Source organism: Trachurus trachurus (genome assembly GCF_905171665.1).
Source record: "Trachurus trachurus genome assembly, chromosome: 7".
NCBI lineage: Eukaryota > Metazoa > Chordata > Actinopteri > Carangiformes > Carangidae > Trachurus > Trachurus trachurus.
Window position 1 is genome coordinate 21707064 of NC_139901.1, and position 22123 is coordinate 21729186.

Genomic DNA, 22123 nt, shown 5'->3' on the forward strand with positions numbered 1-22123 from the left:
GCCACACAAATGAATTCTACTCACCTTTCTGGATCATGCAATTGATTTTTATCCCTTCTCCATTAACCACTATGATCTGGCCAACATACTGTATGGCTTGCCATCATATTGCACAATCACAAATTTCCCTTCTGTGTATTCATCATTTTCCTTGAAGGAGTCATCCAAGTCAAGTTCTTGCAGAGTGGCAGCATTGTCTCTGATCTGTGGAGCATTTCCAAAATCCTTTTTTTTTTGGTTTGTGGCAAGAGCATACTTTTGGATATGAACAGAAACAACTCACGTCTCTGTACAGGATCACTCCTAGAGATGATGACAACACTTTGTGTATTGAGGATTCCTGTGACCTGTCGAACAGTTGTCAAAAGTTTTCATGTCCATCTCTTCAATCCATTTGAATATCACACTTGTCTGTGTTTTGGAGGTCAGAAACTCATCTCTGGGAGATTGCAAATCATTGCCACTCTGTACAGGTACATGCACGTCAGCCATTCTCTTGACTGCACCCCCAACACCATCCGGTGCTCCTTTGCCATGGGACCTTTCTGAGTAATTCCATGTTACATATTTGAATCCCATTGTGAAGGGAACTGTGCTCATCAGGTAACAGTTGGTTTTATTTTGGTATTGTGTTACCGGTCCATCACTGATGACATGCAGTGTGTCAATATCTCACTCATGTGTCAACTTTATATCTTCCAGAACAGGTTTGATGTGTGCCCAGACAGCTCTCTCGTCATGCCTTAATGATGGTGACAGTTGCATAGCTCTGGGATCCTTGTGATGCGTATACAACTGCAGTATGGATACTAACTTGTTGCTTGGATTTCCGAATTGAGTTTGCAGCCATAGTTCTCTGAAAAGTCAATGTATACTGTACAGTCTATGGCAGTGGTCACCAACCTTTTTAGGCCCAAGATCCCTGACATTAGCCTTGGTGACAGGCAAGATCTACCTATTGAAACGTTGAGAGTAAACGACGGTCCAGATTGCATAATTTGAGTCAAGTCAGGGGTGTGAATGTGCTTCATGGCAATCCATCTACAGTTGAGATCCTTTAGCATTGATCAGAGCATTTCTGTTGACGAAAAAAACAAAACAGTGTTGTGAGAAAGAGCAGTCATATTTTCAAAATTAGTAAAGAACCACACCTCTCCTGTTATTCGGTTAGCTTTAGTTCAAGTTCACTTACTATTTAACCATCTGTGTTGCCTTCAACTGTTTATTCACTTTCACTCTCTACCCAATTTAGCCATCTTTTTTTCTTTCTCTTCAATGTCATTCCCTTTTTTGTGGAGATTATAATGCAGGCAGAGCACACTCTTATTGATGAATTTTCTTTTTCAGTTTTGGTTCAACACAGGAATTTCTGCTCTCGCTGGAGTTTGATGGTTGCCCAGCAACGCGACTATGCTCATAGACTTATTGCCTTGTGTGTTGTCTCCATATTTACTCAATATGTGCTTCTCTCCGGCTGATAAGACTCAAAAATAATCAGTGCATGATTTTGGAAATGGCTTATTATGTGTACTCAATTCTTTCAAGGTTTCAGCTTGTCGTCGGGCCTGTCCCCAGTTTTAGCAATGGCTTGGGACCATTGGTGCAGCTATCAAAACAGACCAGGACCCCACACACACACACAATTCCTAGTGAATTTACAATGAGCACTGACTTACATTAGCATGCATTATGTGTAATCTCCACCCTGCTTTTTCCTTTGCCCTGTTCTCATTGACAAAGAGCTGTGAATATAGAAGATAAGGCTAATTATGAACTCTGTAGAGAAAGACCAGATAGGGCAAAAACATGGCCAGCTCTGATATGATATATAATTATGCTCCATATGCCGTATATTAATAATCAGAGTTATGTGTTATGATAATCAGCTGTGTTGAGGCAGCATATCTAATTCTTTGCGACAAGGGTACTGGAGTCTCATGTGTATGCCAGCGTGGATGTGCAGTCCTGACACTGAAGGAAGTATCTTCAGTGGTAAATCGGGGTGTCTCTCTCTCTCTCTCTCTCTCTCTCACTCACACACACACTTTGAGAAAGTCACACCAATGTCACTGTAACAGATCCAGACTAATTTGCCAGTGCGAAATAACATGAGCTTTTTGACAATTTGGAGTACCTATCTCTCTATTCTAATCTATTCTGCTGGAGCGGGATGAAGAGACAGGATAAAAGTGTGATGCAACAAAGCCATAGTAGGATTGATGGGATGGAAAAAGAGAAGTCAATCCGAGGTTGAGTGCTAGATCAGTCAGCGAGGCTCGCTTCTCAGGTTTGCTTCATGTTACAGTGTGGATACTGTACACCAGTGGCGGCTGCTGGTCTTTCAAAGAGGGGAAGCTCATATTCGGCCTACATCATAAAATTAGCCCATTTTTTAAATCTCCCATCCCCTTTGGCTATCACCAAGTAAATACCAAGAAATTAGCTGCTGCTTGTCTCTCGACTTCACTTGCAAAATCCACAATAGGACTGAACTTGACAATCCTCCAGTGCCGATGTATGTTTCAAAATAGCTGTCAATCAAAAAGGGATTCAGCCTTTAGACAGGTCCTCCAATCATCATGTAGAAGCCCAGCGTCCAGGCCCAGAGCACTGCTCCACACACTCCTAGAGATGATGAGCGTCTGTGGGAGGGACAATATTAGTTTCACTGCAGTGAAAAAAAATGGGAAGAAAACCCGGTCAAGCTGGAGATAAGTAGCTGATACTAAACAAACTCATGCTAAAGTTGAACCTGTTTCAGTCAATGAAATGTAAACCTATAAAAAAAACTAATTGTGGGGTGCCCCAAGGCTCAAGTTTAGGTCCGATACTTTTTTAATTTATACATGCTTCCACTTGGCGATGTCATCAGGAACCACAGCATATATTTTCATAATTACGCTGATAACACAAAGCTCTATATTGCCTCCTGAAGACAAAAGGCCAGTTGATATTCTTCATAACTGTATTTCAGGTATAAAATCATGGATGGTGGAGAATTTCCTGCAGCTGAATAAGGACAAAACAGAAGTTTTAAGTGTTGGTCCTGAAGCCAAGAGAGAGAAACTCTTATCAAAACTACAAGACTTAAACCTTCACAGTGTGTCAAGAAACTGGCCGTCATTTTTGGACTCTGAGCTTAATTTTATTCCTCATATAGAAAATACACTTAAAATAGGATTCTATCATCTTAAAACCATAGCCAGAGTCCGCCAGTTTCTCTCTCGGGCAAACACATGGCTGCCTCGGTCTCGTCTTCACGCGGCTGCCTCGGTCGCGGCCGCATCATTACCATCAACCTGTGTATGAAACACCATGGCCCAGTCTATTCAGGATATGAATCAGTTATGTGTTTCCAGTCAGAGACTTGACTGCGAATGGCAGTATGATGTGCTTTGGTGGTTTAGTCTTGCCACTAGTGACTGCAAATACAAGATCACTGCCAAAGGAGTTGGCGAGTCGTACTCTTTCAGGTGGTTGAGGAGAGGCAGGCTTCCCTGTAAGCAAGGTTCACAGAAAGATTGTGACGGACTGTGGTATGATCATGTCCTTGTCCTGTTCCACATCAGGTGGCCATAGTTGGTTGGTTTCATTCTGTTTTATGTCATTCCTCAGAAGTAAAGCAGCTTTGGCAACCAGTTCGACTGACTCAGCTCTCATAGCATCCATCTCAGTCTGGAGAGCATATGTTCTCTTCACAAGTTCACTCTTGGAGAGATTGTCAGCGTACAGTAGAAGTTTCCCATTGTCATCAGGACAGATATGGATAGATTCTGCCAGTTCTTCCTCTAGATTGCGACGAAGATTGTTCATGGAAGATCTGGTGACTTTGCTGGCGCCATGAGATAACATTAATTCTTCAAATCGCTTCCTGATAGTTGCCATGGGCACTAGGGAGAAGTTGTGTCCTGAAGAGAAGTTCCCGAAGAGCCTGTTTTTCTGCAGTTTTGTACAGATCAGCAGCATCTTGTTCAGCATCAACCAGTCCACTGCTTGTAGCTGACTCCCCACGGGTGTATGCACGACAGCATGATCTATGGTAGCGCCCTTCTGCTGCAACAAGCTACATGCTGGTGATCGCCAACAGTCTCTCATCAAGCTTCTTGATAGCTGAATCTTGTATCTTAGTGTCTGCTCACAACTCACAGCACTTTATCAGGTTCTTACGGGTCTTCTGACCTTTGATGCAGAGTCCTGCATCGGGTCGGATCCCCGCGGGTATCCGACGGGTACCCCGCAAAAACGGTGTTCAACGGGTGGATAAGCTGTATTGTGAAAATTCCGGGTCGGGCCACGGGCGGAACTCAAATGAACGCGGGTGGGTACGCGGGTGTATGTGTAGGCCTACAGAGGAAAACTCACGCGCAGCTGCATGAACCAGCGTAGCAAATCATTTTTTTCATCACTCACGGCAACAACAGAGCAGCATCTTGATGTAAATAAACGATCTTTGGCCGCTCGTGTGACCGCTCACAGCTTTCCCTGGATTTTAGCCTGTCATGGCTTGACTGCTCGGCTTCTGGGTAAGCTACAAACACACCGATGGGATCAATGTAAAGGCTGAAGTGTCCTGCTTTCATTAAAAAAAGAATTACGTCGCTATCATTCTCCGTTCCGGAAATAGCCGCGAAAGAGTACGCCCCCCCCTCTCTCTTTTATTTTCTTTTCTTTTTTCTAAAGAGTACGGCTGTACCCCCGTTATCACCGGTGATGACGGTGATCTAACGGGCAGCGGGTCGGGCAGCGGGTCTTAATATTGACGGGCGGGTCGGATCCGGGTTGTAGTCAGAAATAATCACGGGTGACAAGGGCTTAAAAACCAACGGGTCGGGCGGGCGCGGGTTTCCAAAATTGGACCCGTGCAGGTCTCTGCTTTGATGTACTTGATGGCTTTGTCACAGAATATTTCTCCTCAAGGACACTTGAGCTGGTTGGTGTAACTCGTGCTGCTCTGGCTGAACTCCCTTCAGCTTGCACCTTTGGGACCTGAGCATCTAACAGTTTCTTCATGGTGAAGACACTCCTGCATTTTCTGTGATACAACACCTGGGGCCACTCCCCTTCTGGTGTTCTTCTGGCTAGGTCCATTAGCCTACAAGATTTGTGATCTTCGCCGCCTTAACCAATGTCTTCCAGGAGTGCAGATCTCTGGGTGACACCAGCTTGGAGGTGTCATTAGTACAGTGGATGGCACATTCCTCAAGATTTTTGGTCAGATTCTCGCTGGTTTGAGCAGCCATTTCTCATGCAGTGATTTCAGTAGGAATGCACGATTGGTACAGATAATTATCTGCAAAATTATCACGCAAAACATTTTTTGCAGATTACTAGAGTTTATTATAGTTTGCCAACATTGACTTGATTCTGCTCATAATCAGTCTGTTTGCCCCCTGAGTTGATTTGAAACAATAACAAATGTTGATTTTTGAGTTTTGTTGTCATTATAACAGTAGTGATGTCGGTTATATTATTTTGTTAACTCATTGAGTGCCAACCACGTAATTTCTCGTTTTTCGTTCCCATGCGTTTTTTTTTTTTTAATTATGAAACAAGACACTTTAACACACCTTATGTGTAAATTTGGGGACTCTACGACGAGTAGAACTGAAATAGATGACGATCAAAAACTCATGACAGCTCATGATCTGGAAGTTTTTATCATAACTCAGCTTTTGCAAACGGAGTTCTGTGGATGCAGCGCAGCTGCTCTGCTCTCACCCGCGAGGCTCCAGCAGCTCGGAGCCGAAACAGGAAGCTCTCAGCCGACAGTCCCGTCCGGTCTTCATCTCGAGCAACACCGTGTCCTCCCCAAGGTCCTCCCGCGGTAAAATGTGATGATCCCTCGGTCAAAGCAGACCGGCATCACCGACCCGTACCACAGAAGGGCCGCGACCACCGGTGGGACCGGTGTTCTGGACCTGCTGTGGCCGAGAGACCATCACGTTCCGCGGCGAGAGGCTGTGACACGGCATGGTGCGTCTGTGTTATTGTTGTTTAGTGGCGCCCTCCCTGCCCCCGATGGTGGTTTTGTGAATAGAACAACAATTGTTGTATATATTTATCTTACACGAGCCCTTTGATCCAGAAATGCGAGTGTCAGAAGAGCGACAGGCACAAACAGAGCACCTTTCATGAAAGACGCTCTATCTCCTTTTCTAGAAAAAAAAGGAGGGATTTGGGTGAAACCCAGCCATGTTTAGCTTGACTTTTCTCAGGAACAGAGGCACGTAGAAACAAACGGTTTGTGGCCATTTGAAGCATAAAGTTTCACCTTTCAAATGAGCCACAGTATGTGTTGGTGGCAATAATATAGAATACACTGTGGCTCTACAGAAATCGTCAAAAATGGTCTAAATTGCCGGTACACTTGACTAAAACTTTGGAAAGGAGCGCGGCACTCAATGAGTTAAGTCAGCAGCAGAGATATAATGTTAATGTTATCTTGACTCACTACATCTTAGCCTTCTTAACCGCAGCAGTATTAAAGCTGATTTTCCGGGGCGGTGCGTGGCGCAGTGGTTAGAGCGGCAGCCCCATGTAGAGGCTACAGTCCTCAACACAGGCGTCCCCGGTTCGAGTCCCGCGTCGGGCAGACCTTTCCTGCATGTCATTCCCCCTCTCTCTGCCTCCCCCTTTCCTGTCTATCTCACTGTGCTATCAAATAAAGGCAAAAAAGCCAAAAAATATACTTAAAAAAAAAAAAAGATTTTCCCCCTCGCTCGCTCATGCACCCAGAGGAATTGGCGCCAACTAGTGGTGCAAACAAGTATTATCTGCAGGGCCTTTCTGCAACTGCAAAGGTGCACTAAATCATCAGTAGGGGTAGCCTATAAATCTAGACGCACCCTAGCGGCAGCAAATATATTTGCTCCATAGGTGGGTCTAGAAACGAGCCATAGGAACTTTTTGAGACTCGAACACCGTTTGTGTTCACCAATCACAGCGCTCTCTATCTGTTTAGAGAGTCGTTGGGCAGGCTTAACGCGATGACGACATACATTTTAATTGGCTTGTCAGGCTAACGTCATCCTGCTCTTTGCTCTGATTAGTCGTAGCGCTACCCTATTGCGTGCAGAGGCAGTTTGAAAGACAGCCTTCATCCCGCCCCCTGGATTGAGCCGAGGTCTACCGGTCGTTGCCAGACTAAACATTTTAATGATATAGTCTGGCTTGTCAGGCTACAGTAGTGGCACACAAAATATGAAATGTGCAACATCGGAGAATGGCCACTATGGCATTTTTATGGTCAAAATAGTGAATGCATGATAAATATTGTACTCTTCTGCAAAGGTTATCATACCAATTAATAATCTGGACATAATGTATATAGGAATAATAAAATAGCAATTTGCCCACCCTTTTGATTGCGATTGGTGGTCTGGCTCATGGACTATATTCCTAGTTTACACAGATGAAAGTGAGGTTCAGGTCACCATTATCATTATCTAGGTGTCAGATAATCACTTATGGATGCATTGACCCCTTTAAGCGTGGCACCACCTACCTGATAACCAGTAGCCGGCAACCCACATCCACTTGAGCAAAAATACACACACTCGTTCATGCAGGAGCAAGCACATTGGCTTGGCAAAGAACACTCAACTGTTATCGTAATTGATAGTGTTTAAATGTTTCTCTATATGATGTTTGACCTTAGCAAGGAGGGGCACAGGGTTCACCCTGTGAGTAATGTATCACTGCCAGTCTGCCACTGTTTCAGTTTGTACTTATATCCTCAGCTGCGCTGCTGCTGGAGAGTTCGGTGCATGTGCAGTGCAAGTTGGGACTTAAAGAGGTTGTGAGTAGGCAGCCATGGTTACATAAACATTTTCATCAGGGACATGTGTCTATTTATACTGACCTGCTGTATACGATGAGGACAGCACACAAAGTTGTACATTAGGCATTGTAGATCAGATGATGTTATTTAATGGGATCCAATTAAATGAACTAACTTGTTTACAAAAGAACTCACTAGGACAGTCAAAGCTGTCTAATTGCCTTAATAGGCTTCAGCTGAGCTAAATAATATCAATATTGTCTGACTCTGGTTGAAGTGGCAAATAACATGACTGAGATTCTAACAGAGAAAACAGTGTTTATCTCACTCTAAAACTGTATTTATGGTTGAAACAACGAAGTTGCAATCTGTTTCTGTCGTTAACAAATGCACACAGCCCTGGTGCACTGCCACATCTGGAGAGTACAAACACTGGGTGTGTGAGCCTGCTCCGAAATAGTGGTTACATCCATAGAGGTTCACAGTTAAGCTCTTTGTTTTGTACTGTACATGGTCATGAAGGCCTTTTGCTGGGGAAAAAAACAAAGCTTTTAACAAGCCAAGATTTTTATGGGTTGGTTTTTGGATGGATTTTTATATGTCAGGCTGCACTGAACTTCATAGAACATTTTTTGTCTGTTAGTCCCTTTCCTTGAAAACCTTTTCATTAAAAAAAATAACTTTGACGTCATTTTCAATGGTCATTTTCTCCATGCCATTTTCCCTATCTCAGATCTTTTTCCCTCATGTTTTTAGGTCAGTTCTTCTCTCATGGCTGACAGTATTGGGCCAGCTGAGTGTTATGAGACCTGGGACTGACTGCATTTCAACAGATAAGACTCCCACTTTCCTTGTATTCAATGGCAGGTGACACCACCACGGACTGGGTGTAATGGAAAACCTGTGTTTTGTCCACAAACTGACCCTCATTTTCCAGGACAGAGAGGGAATGCTCCTCACTGCGCTTCAAAATCGCACCCAGATGGTATCAGTGGCCTGCAGAATGCAGGATGATCCCTTTGGCAATGGTCAGTAGGCCAAAGCTAACCATACAGCCAGTGGTAATGTCATTATGGGTTAACCATGGTGACATTTTCAGCTGTTACTCAGCTGCTACTATTTCTTGTGATTTATTAATAGATAACATTGTGACTGTACACTAAAGTACTTGGCCATTTGGAGGAAACTGGCTGCAAGTGTTTACTTTGGATGAAAACAATGTTGACACACTGACAGTTAAAAATATGTAATGTTGTACCTGCCAACAGCCTGTCTTCACCATGCAATAAGGGAAATGAATACATTCAATATAAATGGTAGCTTATATGGACACAACCTCCTTGTCTTACCGTTGGTGTGGGCTGTACTACTTTCTGTATCAATTCCCATAAAATTCCCAACCAACCCTCTTTACTCTGTATTCATTTCACTTCAGAATTACCCAGTATAGAAGGTATACTACGATAACTTGGCTTTATTCTGACTTTACTTGACCAGATTTCTGCACAGTTAATGGCCTATAAATGAAAGGGTTACCAAAAGTATAGATTTTTTTTTTGCTATGATTTTGCAGTACTCTTATAGTGGAAAGATGAAATACTCTGTGAATATGGGCCGTATATCAAAGTCAAAAAATGTACTGAAAACAGATTCTCAGTCAGACTTTAACAGAGATGCATGGCCAATAATTGCGGTCCAGACTGGTACAATTAAGGATGTATGCAGTTGTTTGGGGAATGATCATCCGAGCACCCAATAGCATATTAATGAGAAAATCATGTTAAATTACTGTTGAGAACCACAAATATTTTAGATGGTATTGGGTTGAGTGACTAGGAGCTGTTTTTTTAGTCCTTCTCATTATCAGCCACATAATTAAACGGGCAGATTCAGAAGTAGCTCCTCATTTGAGTGTTTCTCTCAGAAACCAACTTTTGAAGAGGTGAGTCCCGAGAGTAGGATTCAAGAGTCCTTAATCAAAGCTTGCACTGGTTCATCTGGACCCCCAGCAACATCCGCAGCGTCTCAGGCTTTCAGGATCCCTTTCCTCAGCTCGAGAATCATGCCAGCACATGCAGACTACATCATGGGGTCTTGCTGGCTGAGGGATAAGATATTTCCTCTTCAAAGTGAATCAGGTATTGTGATTCTGAAGATGAAGTAATCCGAAGATGATTCTTGCTCCATCATTCTCGTTTGATTTTCGGCATATAATTGATTAAAGGAGGCACATTCCCCATAAGATTTTCTACTTCAAAAACAAATGTAGAGGTGTTTTTCTTTCCCCAACATTGGCTTTTTTGTGTATTGGTATTTGTGCATCAATGTTTAACTATTAATGCTTAAACTATTCAACTATTTGATCTTAATTAGACTGAACAGCAGCCTGTGTTATTCAGCAGCAGCCAACAACGGCATTGCTTTCCAAATGTCCTGGTGCCACAATCTCAAAGGATCTGCTTCAGCTAGGCTTTGAATGCCACACGCTGACTCTGATCACGCTCCTTTTGGCAACCACAACCAGCACTCCCCTCCTGTGGTGCTCCTCCGAAAATACAGAGAGCTTTGGGTTGGCGCCTTTCGCCACATGGCCTCAACTTCCATAATAGAGTGACAACCTGTGGCTCTCACCCCAGTCACTGTCAAGTAGACCCGACCAGACAAAGAGAACACACTGAGTGCCCTGCTCTCCTCATTACTTCCATTTCATCTCATGACTTCTTTAAAGTCATGAACCTTTTGCATCACTTATCTCTGTCTGAGTGGTGGCTGTGTTTCCCCCTGTTACAACATACTGGAGCGTCCTGACACCATTTTGGTGCAGCTACTCAAATCTATTTCACAGTTCTCTCTCAGCCATTTGTCAGTTGAGAACCAATGCCCCCTTTTGATAGGGTTCAGTATCCTGGTTTCTTAGAAATTACATTTATATACAGCGTAACTACAGGAAATAGTTTTATACATTCACTGTACATCAAGGTCTCGAGCTGCACTGAAGCTTTACTGTAACAATTTCCCTCACTTTGGCTGAAGGTGGTTGTCAAATGAGTAAATATGAAGTTGAAAATGATTTGATGTTGCTCATTGGTAAAATTCTCACGAACAAAATATTTGCTTTCTGCCAAAATATCCAATCTTGCAGTTCAATAACCACTGGAGACTAAAACATTATTAACCATTTATATGACAACGTCAAAAAAGTGGCAGTAGTTTGAGAAACACTTGATCGATCCTTAACCTTAACCAAAATGATTTTGTTGCCTTGTAACTCTAACCATAGGCAGGACTCTGGATGCAAACCTTGCTTTGTAAACTACTATTAAATATGCCCACCATCTACCTCAGCCACCTGTTGGTGACTGCTGCTGTAAATAAGTGTAGACCATTTATTCATTTGCCCTGGATCACAGAAGCAGAGTTGCAATGTACTATACTCTAGTTTTTTTGGGGGTGGGGTGGTGTTGAATGTACTTTTATGGCAATTGTACCTATTCACTAATTTCTGCAGTGACCACAAGGATTTGCAACACACCTGTTTCTCAAATCATACAGTACAGTATGATTTATAAAAAATCACAGGCATTAGTCAGATTTTTTTTTCTTCTTTTTTTGAAAAGCATGGGCTTTTTTTGATCTTCTTTTACTGGAAAAAAAAAATGGGGAGACAAAAAGTCTGGACATCTTGAATCCTGCCATGATAATTCAAGTCTTATCTGGCTGAAAGGTTCAGGCATTCAGAGCCAGAGAGAGGAAAAAGACAAGCGAAGGACATCACTCTATATTAGTGCAATTTCACGATAAGAAAATGAGTGACAAAGTCGTAGAGCTCCACTGGAAATGGGGGATGTGAAATGTTAGGATTTTAGAAAAAAAACAATGAGCTGCCATTCAACATAAACACAAAGGATCCCTCACAATGTGAATCCACAAATTAAAGGAGCAATATGTGGCACAATACTGCTGATGTGCTCTAATGACCAAAGCGATGCCTCCGCATGCAGGGAGAATTCACTACTGCAACTTTAACAAGCGAGGCTGGAGACTTTGAAACACGAGGCAGGAGGCTAGTTAGTACGCACATAGCATTTTATCATTAAAGCCTCTGTCAATGGTAAAGCTGAGCTGAACTTCAAAAGCTGTTTGGCTCTGGCTTGTCACTCTAATTGCCACTTTATCTAACAGGATCTCTTGACAGACTTGGAAAATGTCAGTTACCCCCACATTTAATTAGTTTTACAAAGAATACTGAGGGGAATCAAGTTTAATTAACTCAGATGAATTATTGCAATGACTAGAGTTAATTTATGTTACACACTGCTATATTGTTTAGCTGTTGTTGTGCCATTTACTGTATGTGTAGGCTTGTTATGAAATCTGATTATTGCTGTTTGTGTGAAGCTGATTGAAGTTGACATTTGAGCATTATGCTGTAATTTCCTATGGATTATTGAATGATTATGAGTAAATAACATACACAATGCCTATATTGTATACTGATATTGTATAATTGCAATCATCTACTTGTTTATGTTGTGATTTAGTAAAACAGACAAGTGACTGGACCTGGTCCAGTTACAGCCAAGAAGCTTTCTGAATGTCTGATGGGATGCCATACAGAGTGGTGCCTGCTCTGAAGTAATTTCTATTTACTTATGCTGTTTTTACAAGTCACGAACAGCATGTAACATTTCTCTCGCCATCTCACACACTTAAAATTGACCTCAAGGGTCATGGACACTCACTCTCAGCTCTTCTTCCAAAACTTGAGATTTCACGTTTTGATTATCATAACTCTTTGACCTCATCATAAGCTGTCTCCAGAATAGATTACAAACATTGTTGTGGGTGTGAATATGAATGTGGATGCTCTTGTGTGTATGTGTGGCTTCTTTTCCATGTGTGCCAGCCCTAGGTGTTTAGTCTGCACTGGCATCCCTCTGATGTTCCTGCTCCAGATGTCTTTCTGAAGGCCAGGATTTGCAGATGTTGTACTGTGTGTGTGTGTGTGTGGGGGGGGGGGGGGGGGGGGGGGTGCAGTGCTGTCCAGGACCTGAAGCAATTCACTGCATTGTAAAAGGTCAAATGTGTGCGCATGTGAATGTGTGTGTGTCTCTTCTTACATTTTGGCAAAGATGTACTGATTGCAATCATAAGGGCCATACGATGGTAAAATGTAATGCATAGTGATGTCTTACTTGCAGGCACTATATTTCAACCATGCACAACATATTCCTAATCCACATCACATAGAATATAAATTATATTGTAATTGAGTGCAAAATAACAAAAGGAACAACCAAAAGCAACCATATACTCTACTGTACACAGTTTTATGTGTATTTTAAGTATGGCACTATTTTATTCTTGTACTTCAAGAATATTGATATTTTACTATTACTGCTCTCCAAACATAAAAGACATACAGTATGTTAAAAGGGTGCATTTGGACCTTATACCCTATATATTTCATTAGTCTGGTTTTTAACCTTTGTTGATTCTGTAAAGCTTGCACTTATGCACACATTACTGTAATTCGAGGCAGTGCCCAAGACACTAAATGGTTTGTGTGTGTGAATTTAGGATTTTACAGCAGAAAGCAGATTAGTTTTTAGTATTTTTATTTTTCATTTTCTTTTTGTTTTTCCAAGTTGAGAGACAGACAAGCTCCCGTATCAGCTGCTGTTAGTGACACCAGATGTGTTTGTGTCTTCTATCTGGTATTAGTGTGTTTAAGTGTCTTGCCTGTGATGTGATTCCTTCTCATGTCCCCTTGCCCTTATTCAACTCCAATGGTCACATGCTTTACCATGCAACTATCCACAGTGAGGATGAACACATGAAATCTGAGAGAAACCTATAAGTGAGCACACTTATAGGTTTATATCTGCAGAAAATTCAACTGGGAAACCGGGAAAGGACGACATTGGTTAAGTCAGACATCTAAACCCTGAGAGGGAATTAATACTTGTATACTTTAAACTCTCAAGTATAAACCTACTGTCATCTTATTATAATCCTTAAAATACCATCGACCTAATTTGAATGGTCATACTTTTGGGAAACACTGAAGTTTTAAGCCCCTAATCTTTCCTAAATCCCTTTCATTACATTGGTGTATCTTTATACACTTTGCAGTCTTTTATCTCTGATGATAAAGCACCAAGTTGGAATGTCTTTGAGAGTAAATGGCTTTCTCTGTCCTCCCCTGGGCTGTGATTAGTTTACTCCCCTTTAGACCCCCTTCAGACAAAACTTTATTACAGTTTAATTTTTGACCAGGGCCCTCCCAGGTAAGAGCACTTGGCATGATGCTGCCTCAGGGGGGGCACGGACATTATAAAATCTGAACACAATGAGCTAAGTCTGGAAGAACCCAGGGGGCCTGGGTGCAATCCTCCTTAGTGTACAGCCATGATACTGTAGAAATCTCCAGGGGAGGAATGCAATCTCTACATGATCAACCACCACTTCTCTCTATGGACTAGTGAAATTGACACCGGCCCAAGAGGTACAGGTCCAGTCAGATGTAAAAACATGTCTTTCACCTTGAGAGTTGACAGCCTGGGACAGAACACGGCTTTCCTTTCCATTACTGCAACTGCAGTATAAGTCTACTGCAGTGCATCAGCTCTCTGCTTGGCACAGTCAAGACATTTACTATTCCTGTAAGCATACACTACTACACCACTATGAGCATTTTATGAATAACATATTTTAAGATGTACAGTATAATGGAGCACGAGGGGATGGAAAGGCCAGACCTAATGATATACTGTAAATATTCTATTTCTCAAATTTCACTGAAGTAAAAGTTTGTGGACTCAACTCCCTCTCTTTGACATGGGCCAAAATATGAATCACAATTATATTTACATTAGAGGCCTGGACAAAACTAAAACTCCAATGGGATGTTCACTTCTAAAGCTAGCGAGCTTTCAGACTTTACGCTAAGCTAAGCTCCTGGCTGTAGCTTTATACTTAACAGATAGATATGAGAGTGATATCGATTTTCTTGTTTAAAGCAGAAATCAGTGGAATGTTTTTGTTAATATAAGTCCTAAATAGTCCTATTTTCCGTCAGCAATCACTTACATGAAGTATTTCAGCCTAAACACGAGTCTCTCCGTCACTCTGCTCTGCTGTAACCCGAGGAGAAAATTTTCCTTGTGGGATACAAATGTTATCCAATGAGGAGAGAGAACGGCATGAAGGGCTGTGTGTGCAGCCAAGGGATGCGCGTGAATGTGGTGACGTAGCACGAGGACCAATTGATGCCTGACAAGGGCGGGGGCTGCTAACTCATGGTGCGTTCAAAGAAACTCGTACTTTGTGTTTTTCCTTCCTGTGAAGTCATACCAGTTCGATCTGGTACGAGTTCACGGGTCGGAAGTTACGAGTGGCCGTTATAGGGAACTTTCACAGACAACAGGATGGTAAAAACACGAGCTACGGGTTACCTGGAACGCTACCAAGTCGTAGTTGTGACTTGAAGCTGTAACTTACGGTTTCAAAAGCCTGCCTTGAACGCAGCATTAGCCGAAACAGCCGCGAAGCTGATATCTGCTTTAACTCTGGGAAAGAAATCGAATACGCTTTTTTTTCTCACAAAATATCGAACCATTTCTTTCATGCACCTTTTAGGTCACAGGTTTGATGCACACAGAAATTTTGATGAGACAGCACCCGATGTGGCACTGAAGAAAATCTTTCAAATTTTTTATTGTAATGGATATGATCAGTGATCGTCCTTTAGCTCGGCATGATAATATCCTGGCAGCACAGGCAAATGTAAATGTGTGATATTTTCTTTATCAATAAAAGTTCATTTGATATGAAACAGAACATCGCCAAGGGACACTAAAGGAATTTCTATGTTAAGTCATGAATATTTCATCTTGGTTAGCCATTTAGATTGAATATCTAATTAAATCTCTGTGTCCTAAGGGAAATATACACAATGATTCTGCTATTAATTTGATACTTAAAGGCAATGAGCTGATAATCTAAGAACACACCCACTGAAACAGTTGGTGATCAACATTTATACACAATATAGGTGTATATATGTATACAGTGGAAAGCTGCTGAAGAGTGCAGGTTTGAAAGAAAAAGCTATAGCCAGACGCTTTTATAAAACATTCATGTGACAGCAGAGATGAATTAAACATCCAGGCATGATCTACGGGTCAAGCAAGCAGTAAATGTGGGCGTAGCTTTGTGTCTAAAGATGTAAATATTGTTAAGAGAAGGATTTCTGCTGCCTGGCTCAGACTGGCAGAGATACTTGAGCTGCCTGCCAGGCAGAAGAAACACAGCAGCCCTTAGATCTCTGTGGGAGAAACTAACCTGCTCTGTTCTTTATGATAAGAGTCATACATCATGCATGTATTCAGCTTTGAATATTGCAGCTTTAAATGAATAATATGGCTATTGCTTTGGACAGATAGCCAATGCTAAAGAGATTGAGCCTTAAAGCGAAGGGCAGACAGACAAGTAGGTGATGATGAGGTCAAACATGTAGAGACAAACTCTTTATAAGGCTCTTTGAGAGTTGTATGCACTTGAATTGTTCAGCTACAGTTTGAAATACCAGGAGCAGCTGACCACGCTTAAAAGTAGTCAGTCCCCCCCTGAAGGAAATAAAAGTTAAAAGGCAATCACAAGAGACGCTCAAAGAGAAGCACAAAACACCCTGTTCTCACTGGAGCTCTAGAGGGATGTGTGAGAGAGGAGATGTGAAATTACACCAAGGCTTTAGGAGCTTACAATCACAAATCTATCTCCTAAAGGACGTCGAAACTTCGGAAAAAATACAGGGTAAGTGTGAAATATAAGGCCTGTAGTTTTTGACCTGATGGTGATGGCGGTGATGATGACGCTCCACAGCAGTAGGAGAAGTATTATACTGTAGGTCTCATTGCCATGCTCCATCCGGCAGGGGGACTGCCAACGGAAATTAGCCTATTGGTTATAATTGGGTGCATTTACATTTTATCTTTTTAAAATGTTCATTAATGTACACTGTCCCTCTCGAACAAATAAAGGAAAATGAAATGAAATGAATGAAGACAGTAAATCACCACAGTCTGTGTTGACCAAGCTTCATGAGAATCTAAAACAGTCGTTGAGACTTTTCATCAAAAACTAAAAAATGTGTACTCCATGGTAGTGCTAGGAAAAGTCAGTTGGGTTCATCCTTCATCCACGGATGCATGGGTTGAACATTGGTATTTGCCGATATTCACCTCGTTGGCTGGCATTGGCCATCGGAAAATACTGATGGCTGTGGCATATTGTGCTGACTCGGAGGAGAAGCCTGTTTTTCTTCTTGTTTTGGGGGGGGTGTGACTCTGCCGAGATGCAACAGGGCACATGCACGTTCAATTTGTTAAAGTCAAGTGAGCGAAAATGTTGTTTGTATGGGAGTAATGAAGATCGTGGTTTCTTTTACACAATTGAGAATGAATTACAGAAAAAAAACATCAGTACCAGTATCGGCCATCGGTCAAATTGTTATTTTAAACATCGGTATCAGCCCAGAATTTCACAATCTGTACATCCCTAGTATTTACAGAATTTCTTGCTAATGAAATGTTTCAGTCTGGAACAAAAGTGGAGCACTGACCAGGTTTGTTTTTGTTTAATGCTTTACAGTGTGCATTTTAGATTGTTGCACTGTTGTTACATTATCACAATCACAATGATCACTGTGATCTTAAGAGTAATACTTTTCTGTTGTGGAGTCGTATCTTAAGTTACCAGCTGAGTTTTTGCTCCTTACTTATACTTTGATGACATCCACAAGTCTCTTAAAGCATAATTCCAGAGCATTCGGCCTCTTTGTTCATGAACCGCGACTAATGCTCAATATTCATGTGAGGACGAGAACGGAGTGATCAATGTGGCTCCCGGCTTTGAAGGGAGCAAAGCAGCAACCTCCCTCCTCTCGCCTCTTTTTCACCCTCTCTGTTCCCTCTTTTACTCCTCCACTGCCGCTGAACCCAACGAGCTGCATTTGTCACGCCTTTATAACTAAAAGACCACATGAGCGCGTGGATGTTCTCGCTCTCGCGCAGCATGCCATAGCATGATGCAATCAGTTCCAACGTTGTGTGTCGTATGCATTTGAATGACTGCGGATGAGTACTGACAAGTGTTCAGTAACTGGGTTTAGCAGGCCACTGCTTTACACTGGAATCGTGACGCCACTGGAAAAGCTTGGGATCTGACCCACATGCAATAACATAAAACGCGACATAAAGAAGAGTGTATTAATTATGAGGCTGTGCAAAGACAGACGCTGGTGTATAAACAGGAAAACAGAGAAGCGCAGGCTTACAAAAGCTCTTTCTGTTCTCTCTTGCACATTTGCTCTGCTCATTTTCATGCTGCAGATTAGACTTGTTGGCTCACTTGCTGAAAGGAGGGCACTGTATCCCTGATAGAAGCCACTCACAGGATTTCCACCGAATCCTCCTATTTTCAGTCGAACCACCGACACTCAGACCTACTCTGCTCGGATTACCTCACACGTCTCTACTGAAAGAGCCGCTGGAAGTGATTTCTTTGTGATTGTTGTCATTTTCCTGGGAATGGTGCTGGGATGGAAGACTGACTTTTGCTATTAGAGTAGTAAGGATAATGATATCTATAAGCTCACTCTTAAGAAGAAAAAAACTTGAGTTGAAAATGGCTTCATCTTCCTAAATAATCCCTTGGAATATGAGGGATTTTAATACTCAATAGTTTTGGTCAGGAGAATATATTCAAATGCCAACTATATGTAAAATGGAAAACCATATGAATGAATATGGATTATGCTTCTGCAGCCGAACAGAGCTCTCTATATGGGCGTTTATCTTTCTTTGTCTATATCTCTTTGGTGCATTGAATGAATGCTAACAAATCTGGACCTGAATCAGACATTCAGTGCACTGCTTTCACAACAAGAGCCCCTTTAAGAAGAAGGAAGGGAAAGTATCACTGCGGTGGGAGAAAATATGAGGGGATAAATTCAACGAAAAAATAGCTCACTCATCGAATAGAATCATGGGTGAAGGAAGAAAAAAAAATCTATAAGCTGCTCTGAGAACAAAGAAGAAATTGAGGAGAAATTGCTAGGAGAAAAAAAACAACAACTTTGAAACAGGGTGTCAAGAGAGTGATGGGTCTCCAGAGTCACAGAGGACTGGAAGGACTGGTGTTGATGCAGCCCATGAATAAAGAATTAGGCCTGAACGTCCAGTGGGCAGCTGAGCGCTATCCCACTGAGCTTCCGAGGTCTGAGCCCAAGGGAGGTTCATCTCATTCATCATTAACTGCAGTTTAAGGTGAATGAAGGCTGAGAAACCAGAGAGATGAAGGGAGGGTGAGACGATGCGGGAGAGGGAAGGGGACAGACGAAGGCAGAATTGAAGGAAGATTGTTTCGGGGTTTGGGAAGCAGATCAAGCTGAGAGAGCACGATGACGTTAAGGATGAAAAAATCAAGGACAGCAGGGGAAACTGAAAGGGAATCGTGAATGAAAAGATAAATATAGATTAAAACATTCAGAAATGGAAGAGACAGTGAGGGATGAGCAAGAGGAAGAAATGACAGCAGGAGAGAAAGCAGGTGAAAGATAAAGGAGGATGGATAGGGCACATGAAGTGATTCCTGGGAGGAAATATCTCCTTTATGAATCCTCACTGATATCCATGAAGACATCAGTACACACAATCACACACTCACACAGTGGCATGACTTTACCTTTTGCAGATGATGTGTTTAGCACTGATTTGCATTTGTCCTATCATTACTCTGATTGCGCGGACAGAATGAATAAGTACCTGAACCAGTTCACACGTACTGCAGGTCAGTGTTAATAGTTTTTCCCATATCATCAGGAGCAGCAGAGGTCACATTCACCAGCTGATGAGACACTTGAGGTGAGGCGGAATAACCTCATCAGCCCCAGAGTAGAATACCACACCTCAAAAGGATATATAGTAATATGAAAAGCACTGCCAATCAGAGGGTTGTGTGATTGCTCTAAGCTGACGCTAAAGATACCACAGCACTCATATGAAGATTTTTTTTATTTTTATAAATACCTTAGACCAGAAAATCACTCTTTCAATGAACATCTCACGATTCATACACATGCACTCTATGACAAGGGGCCACCAGAAGACAGTGTTTAGTGTCGTGAGCTTATTTCAATCTTGTTATTTAAAGTAAATATCGTCGCTGTCGGGCGCAAACCTCCAAAACTGTCCAAAACTGTTATTTTTCAGGAAATGAAAAAAACCTTGTGGTTTTGTAATAACTGGACATAACATCATCAAACTTGGTATTGTGTCTTTACAAATAGTCAGATATTTGAATGTATCATTACTTTATTAATATTTTACCCAAATCAGGCTCAAGTGGAGTTAGGAGGTTTATGACCAATGAAAGAGTGGAGATAGAAGGTTTTTGCCGTCACTGATTATTGACGGACGTATCGGCTATAGCTTATCGCATTACGTTATCATCAATTTACAGGTTAGCTACATAATTTATTGTATTTTATTTTTCTCGAAATGCTATGTTTTTCCTGTTGTTTAATACATGTGGCCAAAATCTATAAAAGATAAGTGCACTTTTAACAGGTAAATGACGGACTAAACTGCACTTCAACCTGAATGGAAACGATTTTAACGATTATGCAAAAATGATTGCGGTTATCTCAAATGATTGTGATTATGTAATAATTGTGTCAGGAGGGAAATCTGAGGTATTATATTATCTGACTTTAAAGTTCCCCCACAGATGCATTGTAGTACATACAATTCATATGGTAAATGGAATTGCATTTATACAGCGCTTTTCCAGTCTCTACGACCACTCAAAGTGCTTTTCACTACTAGTCACAGTCACCCATTGATACAGGGCATATTTTTTATCATATATCTATTCACACACAGACTATGCAATATCAGTCATAATTCAGTATCTTGTCCAAGGACACTTTGAGGTCATGTGGGCAGGAGGAGCCAGGGATTGAACAACAGACCTTCTAGTTAGCGGATAACCTGCTTTACCTCCTTAGCCACAGCTGCTTCAATTTGTATGTTGTTTTTATGTTGTTTATCCCATGCCCTGTGCACCAACTATTGTTTTACAATAACCTCATAGAGATCTTGACTTTGATGAGGATTAGCAGACTTATCAGAGCAACCTGAGTAATAGCATCTTTATTTGTTTGTATTGTTTGTTAGCATGTGACTGGCAGTGGCTAACACAAGAATGCAAACCCATATTGACGAGTTATTGTCCTCCCCTCCCCCAACTCCCTCATATAAAATAATCAAGACTTTTCCAAGTTTGGCAGACATTAATGTACTCATGTTGAAACATTGTTCATACAAAGAGGCTGAATGGGAAAATGGGGTTTGAATGCCTTCAAGAGGTCAGAAAAAAAGCAATGGAGCTAAATCACCACAATTTGTAACAGAATTCAATAATGTATTTTTCTCCCACAGTAACTCCTTGTGAACTGTGGATGGCTCCATTTGGAACAAAACTCTCTGAATCTGCGTCTTAGTCTGTCAGCCTGTAGTTAATTGATGGGTTCATCTGAAATGGAATAGCGAGCTGTCAGCAGCCACCAGCTGTGGACTAACATGCTTGGCCAGCCAGTGTTCAGCTGTAACTTGAACACTTCCCTCTGTCCCTCTCTCTCTGTCTCTCTGCCCCTCTCTCTCTCACACTCTCTCTCTCTCTCTGTCTCTCTCTCTCTCTCTCTCTCTCTCTCTCTGTCCCACCTCTTTGTCTTTCTGTTTTGACAGATGTAGCTCAACTAAATCAACACGTCGGTGAAATCGGCCTCAGAGTGAACAGCAGTTTTTGCTCAGATCAGCCGCCTGTTATCGATTTTCCAGTGAAATGGGAATTATGTGCATATATGTGTGTGTGTGTGTGTGTGTGTGTGTGTGTGTGTGTGTGTGTGTGTGTGTGTGTGTGTGTGTGTGTGTGTGTGTGTGTGTGTGTGTGTGTGTGTGTGGTTAATTAATTCCCTATTTTCCAAGCTCAATTTCGATGACTGTCCCGGAATGCACGGCTGTCTTGGCAGATGACTCGTGTTGCTCTCTGACTGTCCCTCTCTGTGGGTTTCCATGTATACCTACAGGGTCAGCACTAGTGCCAGTAGCAGAGATGTCTGGGTAAACAGTTCATACAATATGTAAATTATATACAGCAGGCCAAGAAGACAGCCAGTGTGGTATGCTGGAGGTGGCTGCATCATACAATCTGAACACTGCTCATGCAGGTGCTCAGAGTTCAGTAGAATACATTCAGTTTGAACATTTCCCTCACTTC